The sequence below is a fragment of the Monodelphis domestica genome, chromosome 5 (genome assembly GCF_027887165.1).
Source record: "Monodelphis domestica isolate mMonDom1 chromosome 5, mMonDom1.pri, whole genome shotgun sequence".
Lineage (NCBI taxonomy): Eukaryota > Metazoa > Chordata > Mammalia > Didelphimorphia > Didelphidae > Monodelphis > Monodelphis domestica.
The window spans coordinates 57,292,660-57,297,183 of record NC_077231.1 but is presented as its reverse complement, the minus strand read 5'-3'; the positions used below and the strand labels follow the sequence as shown (position 1 = coordinate 57,297,183).

The 4,524-nt window shown below is 35.6% G+C and overlaps 1 long non-coding RNA gene across 1 annotated transcript; it reads right to left on the bottom strand.

Moving 5' to 3' along the window:
- Positions 1 to 536: 536 nt before the first annotated feature.
- On the bottom strand, positions 537 to 1,979 carry LOC130454497 (uncharacterized). Its single transcript, XR_008912093.1, has 2 exons — positions 1,847 to 1,979; positions 537 to 916 (listed from the first exon to the last, which is right to left on the bottom strand). It is a non-coding gene; the product is annotated as an uncharacterized LOC130454497 (long non-coding RNA).
- Between the last annotated feature and the right edge of the window lie 2,545 nt (positions 1,980 to 4,524).

Sequence of the window (4,524 nt, the reverse complement as noted above, 5' to 3'; positions counted from 1 at the left end):
TGAACTCTCATAGATGAAGCTTCTGTGGAATATTCTCTGTCATTTCAATTTTGCTAAGCCCTCTGCAGAATTAAGTCCACAAATTAAATTCATCTTCCTGGTACTTTAATTCCATCCGGGGCCTTAGCTTCTCACATGTACCTCTAGCAATAATGTGTGCACTGTAATGGAAAGTAATTTTGAACAGTAAAGGAATATGATAAGTTATGGGTTTATGATACCATTTCCCATTTCTCCATGTTGTATTCCTTCTTAGTTGACCCCAGAAAAGAAACTCTGAGATGAACTATAGAATTCTTCCATTCCCCATGAAATACTAATGCTATTCTTCATATATGATTCAAAAATTTATAATTCCATGCCTCTAATACATGAGAATACATCTATTCACTTTTCTACTATTGATTACAAATCTTATATGTTATATCTATTAAATTCTGGACACCACATGGGTCATCTAGGCTATGCTTTGAAGATCTATAATCCCTGGGAAACTACCACCTCCCATGATTGCTGATTACATTTTCAAATAGCACTACTTGTTAGAAAGTTTTTATTTTTCCCCCTGACAACAAGCCTGAATTTTGCTTCATTGCAATTCATACCCATTTCTCTTGTCCTGTGCTATCAGGAAAAAGCCAAATCCCTCTTCCATTTATTCAAAGAATTTGTATGTTTCCCTTGAGTTTTCTCTTGAATTCCCAATTCATTATGCACAGATTCTTCAATCAATTCTTATATAGTATGTACTGGATTCAGATCCTTCTCCATTGTCGTTATCATTCTCTGAACAGAATAATCTCCAGGGAAACAATTTCTTCCATTAACTGAAGTACCCAGGACTGAACACAGTTCTTTCCATATGCTCTTCCCAAATCTGAGTATAATAGTACAGACTCTTAGAAACTGGCACCTCCTTTAAAGCAAACACGAATGAATTTGAAATAAGATAAAAGCCAGGGTAGACTTACTTAATACCATAAATAGCAAATACTACAAAATCAGCCACATTTTGTATTCATTTAGCAGCCCAGTAGAAATATCACTGCATATTTCCCTGCTTGTGCCTTTTTTCCACTCTCAAATCCTTTATTGCATGAACTTAAACATTAATAAAAGTTGAGCAGACTGTGCAAATTGAAGAATGATGAATCTGTTTAATTCAAATAGAGAATATGGAGAAATGGTGACATTTCCTTCTAATTTAAGATGCTTATTACATTGTGGACAAACAGACCCAGAGTGCAAGTGACTCAAAGATTGTATGGTCCACTATATGATTAATTAAAAACAACAGAGAGACATATCCTTCTAACAAGATGGCTGCTCTGCAAAAGACTAGTTTGAAAAGATTCCAAAAAGCTACATGTCGCTTCCTGGTGCCAAATTCTTTATTTCCCAAACATAAATGGGTAGAGATTATTCCAGGTAATTGACTCCCAAACCAATGAAACATTTCTTTTTTCAGTTTCCTTTTTGTCATTTGCTTCAGGTAGCAAATATCAATGTTCACCTTTATTTTCTGGTAAGACTAACAATGCACAGTCATGGAAGTCACTGAGTTACATATTTCCATTTTAAATTCTCTCTCCCTGTTCATAACTTTGGTCAATATTGCTTTTTAGACCATTCAGGGGTAAAATGAAAAGGGTGATGGACTTGGAATCAAAAAGACCTGATTTCAAACTGTATATAAGGTGTGACCTTGGACAAATCACCTGAGTCATCTCTGTTTCAGTTTCCTCCTCTATAAAATAGAGTTGATAATGGCACCTATTCACTGAACTGCTATGAGGGGGAAAAAACAAACAAACAAAACAGAAGTGATGCTGGAGCCAGCTCTTACAGGCATAGAAGAGTCCATTTTTCAGTTTTCAGTGGTAGCTTTTCCACTTTGGAAACTGCTTTAGTATTTCTCCCGCCCAGCTCCAAAGAGTCTAAGATCAGAAGAACTTTTGTTTTTTTCTCCTTCAACTGCTTTTGAGCCTGGATGGAATTCTATCCCATCCCCCCAGGTCTTGTGAGGTTCCATTTGCTCCTCTTCTGATGCATTTCTTCAAACTTCAAATTTCCTTGTTTCTGGTCATTCCCTTGTACACACTGGCAAATGTTATAAACCAGGGCTCAATTTATTGTTCACTTAACTCTGTTTGCCTCAGTTTCCTCATTTGTAAATCACGTTGGAAAAGGAAATGGAAAAACCTCTGCAGTATCTTTGCCAATAAAATCTCAAATGAGGTCACAAAGAGGCAGACATGACTTACAAAAACAATAAATGTAATGTTATATGTTCTGGGTATATTTTGATAGTAGACAACAGTTACAGGTTACATCTACAAAATACTTTCTTATTTGGAGAACTTTCTTTCCAGTGAGGAGAGAGGTGTAATAGGTAATGCCAATACAACTATCTCCATGTCTCAGATAGAGAAAGTTTCCGAGAATGTTAAGTGATTTGTGCAAAGGTACCCACGAAGTCTGGACTTTGGACTCCAATTTTGTCCAGATTTTTTTGAAGGCTCCCTAATCACTGTCTTTCCACCATCAACAAGGAGATGGGTTATATTCAGGGTAGACAAAGCTTCTGCTCATTCTTCTCTCCACAAATACCTTCATATTGAGCCTTAAGTAGCTTCATAGCATTCAACCTAGTAGTAATTTTCGAAGTCCTCTAGAGAAGCCTCATGTTTTACTAGAAATTCAGTGATTTGCTTTAGGTCAAAGTGGGAGCATCAGAGCTCAACTTGGAATCTAGGGCCTCAGAATTCGAATTCCTAGCTCTTTCCCTGATGTTCCTCACATACAACACTTCATCCATTGTGCTGGTTTCCTCCTACTAAAACCATGCCTTTTGGTAGAAGCCAACCCCAGGCCCCCTTAATGTGTCTTTATAGTGCTTCCTCTTAGTTTGGATATTACCTCACTCTGGCATTTCCTCCAGAGCAAGGGACTGTTTTATTGATGTTTGTGTTGTGTTTTGTATTTTCTCTTTCATTGTGTCCCCAGTGTGCTTGGCACCTAATAGACCCTTAATAAATGTGGATTGACTTGACTCTGTCTTGTCTTTCACTCAGGACTTTGATTAAAGCCAGCTTGGTCAGAACCACATTATATTCAGCTCTGTGTATTGTAAGGTTGGTTATCTCAGAACTTAAAAGTATTTATTATTTGAATATTGCCTTGACCTCAATAAAACCCAAAAGGAAAGTCATAAAACTCCACATATGCTATTATAAACCTAATACATAATCCCTCCTCCAAAGTTCAAGAAAAGAAAAAAGAAAGCATAAATTTTAATGCACTTATATACTCATTTCCTTCATTGAAATTCAAATAAATTCTCAATAATATTTCTACAAAGGAATGCATTCCCAGTGTTGTAAGAAGGCACCAGAATACTCTTTCAAAGGGTAGTGGTTTTTAATACTTTATCTTTCAAATAACAGTATTAAAAAATAATATTGGAATTGGATTCTAAAAATATATTTGGCTACTTCTCAATTTGCAACATTTTAATATGTCCTTCCTTTTTCAAGAAATTGTATATATTTCTACCAGACTGGGTTAAGTGGTTTAGAGTAAATGCAGATTAAGGGCTTGTTTTCTTCATTCCATTTGGGTTTTTTTTGGAAATGAGTAATTAAGGGATTCTCTGACAAAAATAAAAAAACAAACAAACCAGCTACAGGCACATTAAATATCCTATAGCCTTGTGGGTTTGTATCTTTCTTTGTGATTTGTTTACCATACTTCAGCCTTCCATGGCTTGAATATCAATAATATGTCTCTGTAGCTATAAGCAGCAGAAATGCATAAATAGAGAAGAAAAGATTCATTTCCTAAATTTTCACTTCAGAAGAGGTGGAAGTGAATATTAGATTCCTCTGATGGGCTGACATGGTTTTTAACAGCTAAGATCCCTTCTTCGTTCCCCCAGAGTGCTTCTTGGCAGAGTTCAGCTAAACAGAAAAGGTAATTTCAAGGTTTGATTATTATGGATCTCTTGAAGTTTAACCTATATAGCAATTCCAGACAGCCTTGCTGAGCAAGCTGGGTGATGGGAGGTTGGGAGGTTGATGTACTGAAATACACAAGAAAAGCTCTGTTCTCTCCTATCTAAAATATTACATATGCTATGCTTTTTAAGAAATAAGTACATATTTATTTGATTGTTTTATATACTGGAATTATGAACAGATCCTGAGTTTGTCACTTGACTGGAGAGCTAACGGTTTTCAATTTACTGAAAAGGAAGAAGAAAATCATTTTGTGTATATTCAATTCAGTTCAGCAATTAAATAAATATTTGTTAATTCTGTTCAACAAACATTACTCACGTACTTGCTAAGTGTTAGTTACCATGGAATACAAAGGAATACAAAGGGAAAAATAAAGTTGACTTCTGGAGGCTTATATTTCTATGTTATATTACTTGCTATTTGTATCTATAGAAGAGATATATGTATGGAGTGTTCTGGGAATGGTGTTACCTCTGATATAAGGCATTGATGAGCCCTTTTCAGG